Source organism: Rhineura floridana, chromosome 5 (assembly GCF_030035675.1).
Source record: "Rhineura floridana isolate rRhiFlo1 chromosome 5, rRhiFlo1.hap2, whole genome shotgun sequence".
NCBI classification, from domain to species: Eukaryota; Metazoa; Chordata; class Lepidosauria; order Squamata; family Rhineuridae; genus Rhineura; species Rhineura floridana.
Window position 1 is genome coordinate 8392995 of NC_084484.1, and position 16660 is coordinate 8409654.

At 41.2% G+C, this 16660-nt stretch overlaps 1 long non-coding RNA gene across 1 annotated transcript in view; it reads right to left on the bottom strand.

Moving 5' to 3' along the window:
• Positions 1 to 598: 598 nt before the first annotated feature.
• The window catches only part of LOC133385774 (uncharacterized), a 48597-nt gene continuing 32535 nt past the window's right edge, over positions 599 to 16660 (bottom strand). Inside the window, exons 2-4 of the long non-coding RNA XR_009762944.1 lie at positions 4735 to 4860; positions 2669 to 2746; positions 599 to 1229 (exon numbers count right to left, since the gene is read on the bottom strand). This is a non-coding gene — a long non-coding RNA (uncharacterized LOC133385774). The remainder of the gene's footprint in view (positions 1230 to 2668; positions 2747 to 4734; positions 4861 to 16660) is intronic.

The following is a 16660-nucleotide window of genomic DNA, read 5'->3' on the forward strand; positions in this document are numbered from 1 at the left end:
CTTAGAAGAAGGCTTAAAAGCACATCTTGCAGCTTTCAGCAACAGCTGCAGATTCTCTGTTAAAAATGCTTCTGGCTTACTGAAGGTGCAGGGCCACTTCTGACATCATGTACTACCCCTTGGGTTTGGTAAAAGGAACTCAGTGTGTAGAAACCTTGCATCAGGTCTGCCCTAATCAGAGCTTGGAAGATTACTTTTAAAAAGTAATAAATTACAGTTACAGTTACATGGCCCAAAAAGTAGTATTTACCATTACAATTACAATTGCTTTGAAAGTAACTGATTACTTTTTCTCAAAAGTAATCACTACTGTTATATTTTAGTCACTTTAAAAAAAAATTGCCTACAAGGTGCCGGCCTTGGCTGCTGCACATCTAAGTAGCCCAAAAACAACATTAAAAATAAGCACACACACACACACAGAGGGTAGCAGAATCAGGGACAAGACAAGCAGGCAGAAAGAGCCGCTGAGGGCCAATTTAATCTACACATGGGATTAATCATATGGTTTGTCCTTGAGTGCACTTTTTTCTTTCAGAAATAGCCAGTGTGAGGGTCTGACATGGATTGGGACCCTGGTGTGGTAGTGGAGGCATTTAGCCCTTTGAGTCATGAACTGCATCACTCCTGCCCCTGTAGTTTGCTTGGGGGGGAAGCTTCCAGTGGGAGCACAAAGGCAAAACCAATTTTAGGGTGTGTTCATTAGAACTGGAGTTTGCAAGTCATAAGTAAATGTTCACATAATTCTGCACTAGTCAGGCCTCAGTTGGAGCACTGCATCCAGTTCTGGGTGCTGATCTAGACAAATTGGAATGTGTTCAGAGGACAACACTGAAGATCATCAGGGGTTTGGAAAACAAGTTCTATGATGAAAGTTTAAGTGAACTGGGTAAGTTTATTCTAGAAAAGTCTTGAGTGAGGGTACATGATGGTAGTCTTCAAATAACTCTGGGGTTGCCACATAGAAGAGTACAAAGACCTCTGGGTTAGGACTGGATCTAATGGGCTTAAGTTACAGGAGGGTAGATTTTAGTTGTGGGGAAAATGTCCCAAAAAGATAAGAGCAGCTTAACAGTTGGACCATGTAAGCAAGGTCAGCTCCCCTCCCCTGGAGGTCTTAAAATAGAAGTAGGTTAGCCATCTGTTGGGGATCTTCTCTCCTTGGCTTTCTTGCATCAAGTAGGGGCTGGACTAGATGACCTACAAGTCTCCCCTTCAATTTTGTGAATCTGTGCCCAAGTGGGTTACAACAAAGAGAAGTCAGTTTACAAAACAGAATAAATTCAAGCAGAACAAAACACAACAATGTAAAAATATAAAATAAATTCAATATTATGAAAGAAACAATCTAGACTGAAATACATTAAGTACAAAACAAATAAGTACATTCTTAGCTCTTCTGAGATAAAATAAAGCTAAATAAATTAAATAAATAAAACTCTTGCTATATTTCATGCCTAAAATATAAATTTTGTTCACATTTATACATTTGCAAAGTGAGTGAAGGCACACAGATCAAAGTAAAAGCAAATGGATTACAGAACATTTCCTAAAACATTATTCAGACTTCAGTGTGGTGTATTTCCCGAAGTTGGTTTTCTCAGTTGAGAACGATGGGCCATGTGATAGAACCAGTAGTAACCAAAATCTGCTCCAAGGAATGTCATATACCACATCCATGGCAAGTCCCAGGGTAGTTCACAAAGTCTATAGTTTTCCCACAAGTAGATATATGTTGTCAACTCAACAGTTCTACACAAAGCATCTGCATATCCAGCAGCAGCTATTGTCAGATCAACTGCTATCATAGTACCAGCCATGGCTTCACTGGGGCTGGGGGAAAAGAGACAGGATTTGGTCAAGCCGACACTGGCTGGGGCAAGGCTCAGAATGCACTATTTTCTCTTCCCCACTATGGCTGCCACTGCCTTGGCCGGCTGCTCACCCTCCTCTAACCTCAGAGGAAGAGAAAAAATCATTCCAGAGCAGAAGAGAACTTCTGAGCAGGCGGTGCGAGAGAGTGAGGGATGTGGGGGCGGTAGGGTGAGTGAGTGAGTTGGAGGGTGAGTGAGCAGGCAGGGGGGTGAGAGAGCAAGGGGATGGGGTGGAGGGTGAGTGAGTGAGCAGGGGGTTGGTAGGGTGAGTGAGTAAGCGAGTGGGGGATGAACAAGCAGGTGGGGCGGTAGGGTGAGTGAGGAAGTGAGGGAGCGGGGGGGCAAGAGAGGGGGTGGGGGTGCTACAGTCAGTGGGCAAGTGGGGGTGAGAGAGTGGGGGTGGGGTGAGTGGTGAGCGGTAGGGCAAGTGAGCTAGTGGGGGTGAGCAAACGGGGGTGGGGGTGGTAGGGTGAGTGAGTGAGCAGGGGGCAGTAGGGTGAGAGAGCAGGGGATGGGGGCAATAGGGCAAGTGAGCAAGTGGGGGTGGTATGGCAAGTAAGTGAGTGGGGTGGTGGTAGGGCAAGTGAGCAAGTGTAGGGGCAAGAGAGTGGGGGTGGGGTGATAGGGTGAGTGAGGGACTGGGTGAGCAGGCTTCCAGGCAGGGGGAGGGCAGGTAGGCAGTAGGGCAAGCAAGCTGAGATCCACTATCCAGAGTGAGTCCAGAGATCACCCCTGAAACCCAGGAAGGACAACCCTAATTTACACACACACACACACACATCATTGTCACTCACCTCCACAGCTCTTCATCTCCACTATACTACTGCCTTCTCCATGACCATCTGGCTCTCCACCTCCTCCCTTGTGGCCTCCTAACACAGAGCATGAGGGAAGAGCAACACTGCACAGAAACCCAGTGTGAGGCACATGTCTTTTGTCCACCAATCAGAGGAGCAGAAGACTTCCCCTGCTCCCACAACTAACACATAATGAGAAGACATGATGCACTAGAAAATATGGATAAATGAAAGAAAATACCAGTATTTTTAAAATAAAATGTTGGTATCTTGAAAGGAAATATTGATATTTTGAAAGTATTGATGTTGAAAGAAAATATTGATAATTTGAAAGAAAATATTGATAATTTGAAAGAAAATATTGATAAAGGAAAGGAAAGCAGCTTTGCCTCCTCCTCCTCTGCTGTGACTGAGGCTGGTCAGTTTTCATATTTGCAAGCAGAGGCTGGCTGTTTTCCTTTTGTAAGGAAAGAAGGAAAGCAGCTTTCAGTGCCCCCACCTCCTTTTTGCAAGCCTAGGGTCCTTAACATGGGTGAGACTTGGCTTGCTTCTTTCCACTTGGAGCTTCATTTGAGTGGAGGGGGATGGCAGAGAGAGAGAGACCTGTACTGCTGTGGTGTGAGTTAAATCAATAAAATACCAATCTGTTCAAGGAACTATTCAAGGGGGGGAAATCCAGCATTGGGGGAAAGCCACTGAAGTTCAAAGCAAACAGGATCACTCCACAAAGATTGAGAATATGCAGACCATTGAAAAATTTGGTGGTAAATCTGAACTCAGCAGAATTTTCACCCATCACTAGCCCAGACTAGGGACAGAATCCCCTCCTTTTTTACATTTTGTTTTTAAGTGTGCCCCCCTAGTGGTTGTAAATGATCCAATTCCGTTTTCCTGTGATATATTTTCATTTTTTCCAATCTCCTCAGATTTTTCTTTGCTTTGCAGAGAATTATTGTATTATAATAATTATTTCTTCATGAGTCTCCTTTGGTATCGATCTTTATTCTAAACTCTTTAATGATTGCCTGTTTATATTCCTTTTCAAGTGCACTGCAGACCAGACAGATTAAGGCATATAAACAAGTCAGTGTCTTTCCCTGCTGTTTGCAATCAACACCTCATTCCCCCTTGCTGCTTTCTGTCTGTCAGTTACAATCAACGCTTCATTGACATCAATGAAAGGGAACACACATTTGAAGAGCTCACACAGAAAGTAGATCAATAAAAGTATCACACTATTGATTATTTCAAAGCAAATTTTAAAAAATGAATAAAAAAAGAATGAATTAGAAAGCAGGTGGAGATTTGCTACTTCAAAATTCTCTGTGCAAAGATAGAAAATATCAGAAATAATAATTAATCTTCATCATCCTTTTTATTTGTATCCCGCCTTTCCACAAAAAATTGTGCTCAGAGCAGCTTACGACAAAGTACATAACAATTACAAAAACAATTTCTTAATAACAAAACTTATAAAACAGTAGTAATAAACAGTAACATAAGAACAAATATCACAGTCAATACAAACCCCTTTTCAACACTTTAAATATAGCATTACATCTATTAACAGGCAACATTACACTTCTTGGCAATACAGCAAAAATTAAAGGAAATTAGACAGTATTGACTTTGCTCATACGGACACCCCATCCATGATGGTATTCAGAGTCCCACTCCTGCAGCAGATTTTAACAAGCCCTCCAAAGGCAGTAGGCAGTGGGGCAGCTGGAAACATCCCACCCATGATGTTATTAATCCAATGGCAAATCTGATCATTGCAGAAACGGAGCCCATCGCTAGCCAGCCCCAGCCCCGTTTAGCTTCAGCAAGGTGATGTTCTCATGCCCTTTCAGACCAGATCCTAGGATATTACCATTCAGTGTCAGGTTCACTTCAGGCCAATTATTGGTTAATGTTTGCAAGCAGTAGGCCACATCATGCCTGCAGCCCTCCATTATAGTTCTGTAACAGCAACATCATGATAATATTTGCTAATAAAAATACTGCTGGAAATTCACAAGGCTATTCAGAGAATGTGTCTAAACACTATATGGATGACTTACCTTTTAAAAGTTACAATTTCCCTTGGTACTAATTCCACATTTATTGGCTTGTGGTGATTTTGATTCAGGGTATTAGATTTCGGTCAGAATTAACAAGAAAGTTTAAGCTGCCCAAGTTGATGTTATCTGCTTAGGAGGAAAGGGGATAATTAACGTAATGATTTCTGTTAGGATTCAAATTGCTTTGTATAACATTAAAGGCCAGGAGGTGCAATTTGTAGTCAGGAACAGCTAAGAATCCCCACAGGGACCTACTTACACTTAGGACAAATATATTTCTAAATGTCTATTGATGTTTTGTGGTTTGAAATTGTGTGGGTTTTATTTTTGTATGGTAATATGTGACTCAATTAATGGAGAATAACTGGTCCTTGAAATTTATCATCCGTTATGAAAAGAGAAAAAACCTCAATAATATATTAAATAAGTAAATACAAAAGCCACAAAACTTATATTGACCTTTGAGGAAAAAGAATGTTGTAAAAGGAAAAGAATAATAATGGAGAGAATTCATCTTCTCCTCCCAAATTCTGTTCATTTCTGAGAAAAATAGTTGTCTTAGCTCTATCTTATATAAACCATTGACATCAGGGAAGTAGTATGAGGCACAACTGTCCTGATTATGATTTATTCCATTATTTGATACTGAAGGAATCTCCAAAACTGAAATAAGCATTCAAAGCAATCATCTAATCTCTCATATTTAGAATTTTGGATCTGCTTAATTTGTCGTCCTGTTTGCAGAAGCAGCTTTGTTGAGCTTTGGTAGTTCATGATCTGGAAAATTGTCATTTACAGCAAGTCTTGATTGTCTTGGATGGACCAGTTAATCTGATTCATGTGATAAAACCCAGGCTGGATTAGTAAAGAACAAAGGGCCTGATCAAGCCAAAGGGTAGCATTTAAAAATACCATTGATTTTCACTGAAATCAATTGGGCTTTACAATGTTAGTTATTTTTAACTTCGAGTATCTTTCACAATGTCTTCAACCTTACTCACATGGGGGTTAAGCTTAAAAACTTGGTTTATAAAAAACTAAGGCTAAAATCCTCATGATGCTGAAATCTGCACTACGTGCCATGCTGGCAAAGTGTGGTAAAACTGAACAATTGTTTTTCTGTTGTTAGCATCAAACCAAAAGCCTCATAAACTGTGGACTGGTAGCTGCTGTGGTGAGCCAGTCTAGATTGCAAAATGAAGGAGATGGGACAGGATTATCCTCCCAAATCCCAGCATAGGTCCAGCCACTGATTCCTCCTGCTCACCCCACCCCCCAACCACAATGTAAATGATTCCAGGTCAGGCTTCTTGCCAATACAATAGCCAGACTGTCCTTAATTTTGTGGCCCACTAGCCATTTCTCAGGAACCTCTACCTATCTCTTAGAATCATAGAATCATAGAGTTGGAAGGGGCCTTGTAGGCCATCGAGTCCAACCCCCTGCTCACAGCAGGAAATCCACAGCTAGAGCATCTCCCGCAGATAGCTGTCCAGCCTCTGCTTGAAGACATCCAGTGAAAGGGATCCCACCACCTCCCTAGGCAGTCGGTTCCATTGCCGACTGCCCTTACTGTCAAGAAGTTCCTTCTAATGTCCAATCTGAATCTACGCTCCTGCAACTTAAAACCATTAGACCTAGTCCTACCCTCTGGGGCAGAAGAGAACAAATCTGTATCCTCCTCTATGTGGCAGCCCTTCAGGTACTTAAAGAGTGCAATCATGTCACCCCTCAGCCTTCTCTTCACCTGACTGAACATGCCAAGTTCCTTCAACCTTTCCTCATAAGACTTGTTCTCCATACCGGCTATCATCCCCGTCGCCCTCTTCTGAACCCGCTCCAACTTGTCTATATCTTTCTTAAAATGAGGTGCCCAGAACTGAACACAGTATTTCAGATGAGGCCTGACTAATGCAGAATATAGTGGGACTGTTACTTCCCTCGACCTGGAAACTATAGCTCTGTTTACGCATCCCAAAACCGCATTTGCCTTTTTTGCCGCAGCATCACACTGCTGGGTCATGTTCAACTTGTGATCTACTACAATTCCAAGGTCCTTCTCACACGCACTACTGCTAAACTGGGTGTTTCCCATCCTGTACCCGTGCATTTTGTTTTTGTGGCCTAAATGCAGAATCCTGCATTTGTCTTTATTGAATTTCATTTTATTAATTTCAGCCCAATTTCCTAGTCTATCCAGGTCCCTTTGGATTTTATTCCTGTCTTCCATTGTGTTAGCTATCCCTCCCAGTTTCGTATCATCCTCAAACTTCATAAGGCTTCCCTCCACCCCGTCATCTAAGTCATTGATAAAAATGTTGAAGAGTATTGGCCCCAGGATAGAACCCTGCGGCACTCCACTCGAAACCTCTTTCCAGTCCGAAGCAGAGCCACCGACGACCACTCTTTGAGTACAGTTTTCCAACCAGTTGTGAATCCACCTGACAGTATTTCCATCTAGTCCGCATTTGACCAGTTTGCTAATCAAAAGGTCGTGGGGGACTTTATCAAACGCTTTGCTGAAATCTAGATAGATGACATCTACAGCATTTCCACCATCTACTAAGCTAGTGACCCGATCAAAAAAAGAGATGAGATTAGTTTGACAGGACTTTTTCTTGACAAACCCATGCTGGCTCCTACTAATCACAGCATTGTCATCTAGATAGTTGCCAATGGACTCTTTTATTATCCGTTCTAATATCTTTCCCGGTATTGAAGTCAGACTGACCGGCCTGTAATTCCCCGGATCTTCTTTTTCACCCTTTTTAAAGAGCGGGACGACGTTTGCCCGTCTCCAATCCTCTGGCACCTCTCCCATTCTCCAGGATTTCTCAAAGATGATGGCAAGAGGTTCCGAGAGTACATCAGCAAGTTCCTTCAATACTCTGGGATGCAGTTCATCCGGCCCTGGAGATTTGAACTCATTTATGTTAACTAGGTATTTCCTGACTATCTCCTTATCAATCTTGAACTGCAATCCCGATCCCTTACTGAGATTGCTACCGATGCAAGGTTGCACACTGTTCCCTTTTTGGGAGAAAACAGAGGCAAAATAGGCATTAAGCAGTTCTGCCTTTTCCTCGTTATCTGTCAACATTTTGCCATCCTCATTGAGCAGCAGTCCCACCGTTTCCTTGGTCTTTTTCTTGCTTCGAACATATCTGAAAAAACCCTTTTTGTTGTTCCTCGCTTCCCTCGCCAGCCTCAGCTCATTCTGGGTTTTAGCTTTCCTTACGCTATCCCTGCAAGCCTGAGCCGCTCGTCGGTACTCTTCCTTGGTGATGCGTCCTTCCTTCCATTCTTTATACATGCTCTTTTTTATTTTTACCTCCTCCACCAGTCTTCCGTGTAGCCACATTGGCTTTTTCCGATGTCTTCCGTTTTTCTTCCTCTTTGGAATTGTTTGCGATTGCGCTTTTTGTAATATGTTCTTCATGAACTCCCATGCTTCTTGGGCTTCTTTTTTCTTTAGTCTATCTAGCCACGGGATCCTACCCATCATTTCCCTGAGCTTGCTAAAATAGGCTTTCCTGAAATCCAAGGTCCATGTTTGACTATATTCTTCTTTGGCTTTCACCAGAATCCCGAATTCCAGCATTACATGGTCACTTTCCCCCAAGGTACCGACTGCTTTAATTCCCATGACCAATTCGTCCCTGTTAGTTAAGATCAGGTCCAGGATTGCCGATCCCGTTGTTACTTCTACTTTTGGAAAGAGGAAATTATTAGCAAGGCCCATCAGGAATTTGTTGGAGGCTTTGTGCTGGAGGAGTTTGTCTCCCAGCAGATATCTGGGTAGTTGAAGTCCCCCATCACTACTACTTCTTGCCTTCTTGAGATTTCAGAGATTTGTTTGAGAAAGGCCTCGTCTACCACCTCTTCTTGGCCAGGGGGTCTGTAGTAGGCACCTACTACCATGTTGGTTTTTTTTGGTTCTCCATTTATTTTTACCCAAATGGTCTCTACCGGACCCCTTTGTTCACTCTCTTGGATTTCCATAGAGGTGTATTTGTCTTTGACGTATAACGCTACTCCCCTTCCTTTTCTGTTGCTTCTATTCTTTCTGTAGAGTTTATATCCTTGAATGGCTATATTCCAATCATGGGAGTCATCCCACCAAGTCTCCGTTATCCCTATGAAGTCATATTTGCCTTGATGCACTAAGACTTCAAGCTCCTCTTGCTTGTTTCCCAAGCTCCGCGCGTTGGTATATAGACACCAGAAGTCTCTTTTGTCCTGATTGGATTCCTCCATTAATATACCGTGAGCTTTGCCGTGCATCCCTTCTATGATTCTAACACTTCTAAATACTTCTTATCTTAAGCCTTTGTACAGACAGTTTATTCCTGACCTGCTAGTTTTCTATGTATATGGATTTATTGATTGACTCTTTTTGGTATTGAGGAGCTTTCAGTCATTTTAGCCTCCACCTGTGGATGAAGTGATACACACATAGGTTTTCCGTGTCAGTGGGAATTAGGCCTCTGTCTTCATCTAGAACCTTTGTCACATCCATGCATGCATTACGAAGAGAATCTTTTGGCAGGACTTAAAACCAATTTTGAAAAATCCCCTATTATGTTCTTTATAGAGTATGTAAATATCTGAAACTCTGGCTATGTTGGACATCATTTCAATATCTGGAAATCCATATCCCTAGGCATCTCACTAAACTAAAAGCTAAACTTCAGTAGTAAGTTGTGGAAGGACATACATAGATGGAATAAACTGAACTTGTCAATCCTTGGTAGAATAGCTACCACTCAAATGCAGATTACTCCCCTTTTCCTATATTTGTTTCAGGTGCTCCCCATTCCCCTCCATCCAGAAACTCTGAAAAGGTGGCAGTGGCTGCTGAAGTCCTTTATATTTCAAAATAAAATTCCCTGCATGGCACTGAAAATATACTACAAAAAATGGATGAAGGGGGATGGGGACTGCCTCAACTGTAAATCTATTATGAAGTGTTTCAACTACCCAACTAGCTTTTATGGGCTTGAAAGTGGATAAATCATGGGTTTCATTGGAGGAGGAGATGTTGGCTACAGGCCCACTGGGTTGATGCCATTTCTGCCATGAAGGAAATTGTTTAGCCCACCAATCAATAATCCATTTCTCAAAGCTACCTTCCTGGTGTGGCTGAAATGGAATCCCAAAGTTATCTCCAATGTATTCACCATTAATTCCGCTATGCACCTATCCATGCTTAATGGATGACACGCAAAAACACAGACTTAAACCCTGAGAGACACATGGTTGTTGCCAGCTCAGAGACTTTTTTTATAGGGGATCTCCCAACTATGCTAAGCAATTAAGAATGGATATTGTCAACTGGAACCTTGGCTGGTTATAAGAACATCAATTGAAGCACCTGTTAAATGATGCTCTTACTAGGTTACATGCCACGAGACCACTTGCAGGATTTGAAAGAGTAATATTGGGTAATGGTTTTCATGGTAAGATGTTAGTGGCACATTTTTATAAACTGATGTTAGACATTCAAATGGGATCTTTAAATGCCTCTAAGAGGACCCCACACACCCCCTTTAGGATGCACACCGTAATGTGGTAAGGGGGTTTGAGAGTGCTGAAGAAGCTGAGAGCAAAGACATCAGGAGTCTAGACCAAGAGGCTAGACTCCTAGCAGGGGCACCCAAGGCGGAACGGTCAAAGCTGAGACACCAGACTAAGATGCATCCAAACTCAGAGGAAGGCAATGGTAAACCACCTCTGAATACCTCTTACCATGAAAACCCTATGAACATTGTATCCAAAATGCAACACAAGGTAGTGCTGGAAGATGAGACCCTCAGGTCAGAAGGCATTCAATGAGCTACTGGGGAAGAACAAAGGACAAGTATGAGTAGCGCTGTGACTAATGACGCAGCTGGGCCAAAACCAAAAGGAAGCCTAGAGGCTGATGCGCACAGATGTGAAAGGAGAGTCCAGAGTTATACGACACACACAATAGGAACATGGAATGTGAGAAGCATGAACCAGGGAAAATTAGAAATTGTCAAGCAAGAAATGGAACTTATCAACATTAGAATACTTGGCGTGAGTGAATTAAAATGGATGGGAATGGGACATTTTCAATCAGGCAACTACAAAATATTTTATGCAGGAAATGAGAAATTAAGAAGAAATGGGGTTGCTTTAATAGTGAGAAGTGATGTAGCAAAAGCAATTAGGAGCTACAATGCAAAGTCTGAACGAGTGATATCAATGAGATTAAATGGGAAACCTATTAACATAACCACCATCCAAGTTTATGCTCCAGCGGCAAACACAGAAGAAGAGGAATTGGAGAGATTTTATGCAGAAGTACATGAAGAAATTGATCATACACCAAAACAAGATGTGCTGATAATCATGGGGGACTGGAATGCAAATGTAGGGAACAGAGTAGAACTAGGAATTGTGGGGAAATGTGGCTTAGGAGACAGAAATGAAGCAGGAGAAAGACTTATTGAATTCTGTGAAGCCAATAATTTGTTTCTTGTGAACACATTTTTTGAGCAACCGAAAAGACAACTGTACACATGGACATCACCAAATGGTCAATATAGGAATCAAATTGATTATATAATTGGTAGCAGAAGATGGAGAAGTTCCATACTTTGTGCAAAAACAAGACCAGGAGCAGACTGTGGTACAGATCATGAACTGGCCGTATCGAAAATCAGAGTAAAGTTAAAGAACAACAACAAAGCAATCTTAATGCCAAAATACAATTTAAATAACATCCCAGAAGAATATAAAGATCAAATAAGGAACAGATTTGAGGCTTTAAACTTAGTTGACAGAAAACCAGAAGAACTATGGAGTGAAGTAGGAGACGTTATCAGAGAAGAATACAAAAAGACAATACCTCTAGTTAAAAAGAGAGAAAGACCTCAATGGATGACTATAAATGTAAATGTACTGCCTTCAAGTCGATTCCAACTTTTGGCGACCCTATGAATAGGGTTTTCATGAGGCTGAGAGGCAGTGACTGGCCGAAGGTCACCCAGTGAGCTTCATGCAGAGCTTGGAAGTAACTAGTTACAAGTAACGAATTACTTGTAATTCATTACTTTTTTGAGTAACGAGTGGGTAATTCCTTTACATTTTGATTGTAATAGAACTAGGAGTAATTTTACTACTTTTGTGGAGTAATTGTAACGTTTCCAGAATTACTTTTGGGCATTACTTGGGGGGGAGCAGGGGAAGTCTTCTGCTCTTCTGATTTGTGGATGAAAATCATGCGTCTCAAACTGTGCTTCTGTACAGCGTCGCTCTTCCCTCATGCTCTGTGGATGGGTAGGAGGCAATGAGGGAGGAGGTGGAGAGTGAGACGGGGTGGAGTGGAGAAAACAATTATCTAAAAAAATGGATAGTGGTGGTGAAGAATGGAGTGGAGGGAAAAAGGATCCGGAGGTCAAGAACATGGATGAAGGAAGAGAAGGAGGCAGCAGCAGAATGGAGATAAAGAACTGTGGAGGTGAAAGATGACAACATACATGTGTGTGTGAGAATACTGTGTTTGCACTTGGCCTCCACCACCCTCTCTGGCTACTGTGCTGCATTTGCAGTATTTTAACTTTTTTGCATCTCAGGGGAAAGTGTTTGCTTGAGTGAGTGTCCCTTCGTTGGTGGCAGGGCAGGGTCTGGGAGGTGATTAAGTGAGAGAGATTATGCTGGCTGGCTGAGTGAGGGGGGTTGCACTTGGTTTGATGTGCAAATATCTGAGTAGTGGCCTCAGACTCCCTCCCCACCACCCTTACCAGCGGAGAGACCACCACTGCTATCTTATGAATAAAAATAATTATTCTACCACCTCTGTATGTGTTTGTTTATTTTTAATGTTGTTTTAGGCTACTTAGATGTGCAGCAGCCAAGGCCAGCACCTTGTAGGTGTTTTTTTTAAAGTAACTGAAATGTAATTGTAGTAATTACTTTGGAGGAAAAGTAAAGTAATCAGCTACTTTCAGAGCAATTGCAATTGTAATGGTTATTACTACTTTTTTGGGCCATGTAACTGTAACTCAGGTCGTAGTCCAACACCTTAACCACTATACCACACTGGCTCTCAATGGATGACTAAAGAAACTCTTAAAATGGTTAAAGAGAGAAGGAAAGCAAAAGCAAAAGGAGATAGAAACATGGTCGGAACCCTAAATGCAACAATACAGTGACTAGTACGTAGGGGCAAAGAGAACTATTACAATAGTTATTGTATAGAAATAGAAGAGGACAACAAAAAGGGAAGAACAAGAGTCCTGTTCCAAAAGATTAGAGAAATGAAAGGGAAATTTAAACCAAAAGTAGAGATGTTGAATAACGGGAACAGGGGAATTCTGACTGACGGAGATGAAATGAAAGGAAGATGGAAGCAATACACTGAAGAACTCTATAAAAGAGATGCAAGGATGACAGATTCATTCACGAAGGAACCATATGATGAAGAACCAGAAATTTTAGAATGTGAGGTGAATGCTGCTCTTAAAATACTTGGAAGAAACAAATCACCAGGAATATATGACATACCAATAGAGTTGCTACAAGCTACTGAGACTGAATCTGTCCAAATTTTGACAAAAATTTGTCAACAAATATGGAAAACTAAACAACGGCCCACAGACTGGAAGTGTTTAATATACATCCCAATTCCAAAGAAAGGGGATCCCAGGGAATGCAGTAATTATTGAACCATTGCCTTAATATCCCATGCAAGTAAAATAATACTCAAGATTCTACAACAAAGGCTCTTACCATATATGGAGTGAGAAATGCCAGACATCCAAGCTGGATTTAGAAAGGGAAGAGGCACCAGAGATCATATTGCAAACATACATTGGATAATGGAAGAGACCAATGAATTTCAGAAGAAAATCACCCTGTGCCTAATAGATTACAGCAAAGCCTTTGATTGTGTAGATCATGAAAAAGTATGGAATGCTTGAAGAGAAATGGAGGTGCCACAGCATCTGGTTATCCTGATGTGCAACCTATACTGTGGACAAGAGGCTACTGTAAGGACAGAATATGGAGAAATGCAAAACATATCATACGGAAAGCGGGATTGGACCAAGATGGAGGTGTGAACATTGGAGGGAGAAATATCAATAATTTAAGATATGCAGACAATACTATACTACTTGCAGAAACCAGTAATGGTTTGAAACGAATGCTGATGAAAGTTAAAGAGGAAAGCACAAAAGCAGGACTACAGCTGAATGTCAAAAAGACTAAAGCAATGACAGCAGAAGATTTATGTAACTTAAAAGTTGACAATAAGGACACTGAACTTGTCAAGGTCAATACCTCGACACAGTCATTAACCAAAATGGGGACAATAGTCAAGAAATCAGAAGAAGGCTAGGACTGGGGAGGGCAGCTATGAGAAAACTAGAAAAGGTCCTCAAATGCAAAGATGTATCGCTGAACACTAAAATCAGGATTATTCAGACCATGGTATTCCCGATCTCTATGTATGGATGTGAAAGATGGACAGTGAAAAAGTGGATAAGGGAAAAATCAACTCGTTTGAAATGTGCTGTTGGAGGGGAGCTTTGTGCATACCATGGACTGCAAAAAAGACAAATAATTGGGTGTTAGAACAAATTAAACCAGAACTGTCATTAGACGCTAAAATGATGAAACTGAGGTTATCATACTTTGGACACATCATGAGAAGAGCTTATTCACTAGAAAAGACAATAATGCTGGGAAAAACAGAAGGAAGTAGAAAAAGAGGAAGGCCAGTTTAATTGTATTTTAATTGTATGTTTTTCTATGTTTTTAACTACATGTAGTTCTATTTGTAAGCTGCCCTGAGTTCCAGTTTGGAAAAAGGGCGGGGTAAAAATAAAGTTTCAATTCAATTCAAAGATGGATCGATTCCATAAAGGAAGCCACAGACATGAGCTTACAAGATCTGAACAGGGTGGTTCATGGCAGATGCTCTTGGAGGTTGCTGATTCATAGGGTCGCCATAAGTCGTAATCGACTTGAAGGCACATAACAGCAGCAACAAGAGGATCTGCGAGGATGGCATACAATTACAGATTGAGGAGCATAATTGGCAAAAACTGTGGAAAGCAAAACTATTCAATTTGTATCTGCAACCCTGCAAAACACATACCTGAAAATATGCTGATACCAATGGTTTCGTACGCCTGCTCTAATATCCCATATAGCGTCCATGTCTAGTCCCAACTGTTGGAGAGGTTGCCAGATGAAGGGTACCTATTTCCACCTTTGGTGAAATTGTCCTAGAATATTTTGGACATTAGTCCATAGGGACCTTCTTAAAATAATAGGTGAAACTATTGAGATGATTGCAGAGCTGTTTTTATTATTGCTATATGGAGGATAGAATACAGACATTAAATTTAAAGATCTGGTTTCCTTTTTACTGCTGGCAGCCAGGCAAATAGTGGTGCAAAGATGGAAGAACTGGCTTGGATATCACTGGATGGATAAGAAATGTATGGAATATAGTGCTATTGGAAAAATGAATTCCATTGTTTGCAGGGAAAAGATAAGAGTCCTTTGGTGCCACTTGGTGGAAATTCATTACATATGCTTCCGAACACAATTTGCATGATCACTTACCAGCTGCAACTAGACATATATGGCTTTCTTAATTATATCCATCTAACTTCATTCTTTTTATGCCAACTAGCAGATTATAACCCACAAATGTAGGGGGGGATGATGTTCTATTCTGCTCTGTTACTTATTGGTGCAATTCTTGCTATATCAGCAGACATCAATGTGGAAGGTTTGTGTCACTTTGTTTTTTGGATTTTAATTATATGGACAATTGAGGGTGATCTTGCCTCCTGTCTATTGCTATATTTTGGCTTTTTGTTGTATTTGTTTCATATATAAACACATATTCACCCAAGGTTGCTCTGGATCCGTACAAGGATTCCATTTATCACCTAAACATATATGCACATAATTGTGATTAACAAAACAGAGGTTTTTATTTTGGATATACTCTCTGGACACATTGGCACCCCATGGCCTGAACCTGGAGGACAGTACCAGCACTACTTAGCTCCTGCAAATGAAGCCCCTCTGAGCATTCCATCCTCAAAGCTCTATAACTGCCGCCTGGGTTGTATGCCACCTAGCATTTGTATGTTAGCAGCTGATGAAGGCTGCTATTATATATATATAATCCTTGTCTTCATTTATCAGTCACAGACATCAATGCCTCGTAATCTTTAGTGCCTCATAATCTTTATTTGTTCTTCCTGCCTTCTTCTGTACAATAATGAAATTCTATTGCTTCCCCACACCCTTGCCCACCAAATTTGGATCTCTGTTTACTCCAGCAGCCTTAAAAGATCAGAGTGGGGCAACCAATTACAATCTTGCTGAGTTCTACTAGAAAAAGGTCTTCGAGTAGATGAACTCCTAATTGAAACCATAAAGCTGAGCAAAGTGCCCCTTTCAGATAGCTATATTGAATCTGTGCACTTAACTCTGGCAAATTGGCCTTTCCCTCATCACTTCCTTTATAGTCCCCCAAAGGAATGATTTTAGCTTTGTGTAGCTTATCCTGTATATCCAACCATGTCTTTCCTTTTTCTGCAATAGGTCATTTCTGCACATGTTAAAACCCATGCAACACCAGAAATTGCTCTCCATTTTCAATGAATCACATGACTCTAAAGATGGGAAGATGTTCAATGGATCCTGTAACTCAGTGCTATAATCTGTTTCACACTTAGATGTTCATAATAATAATGGCAACATGTGGTGACTGAATGAACCATCTCATATTATACATCAGAGGCATGACTTTTGTATCGCCTTCAACACAGTGCTTCATTAGAGGAAATCCACACTCTCAGCTAGGAGTCATCAACTATACAGAAATCCAATAACATTCATGTGTGAACCAACCAATGACAGCGTCAAGATA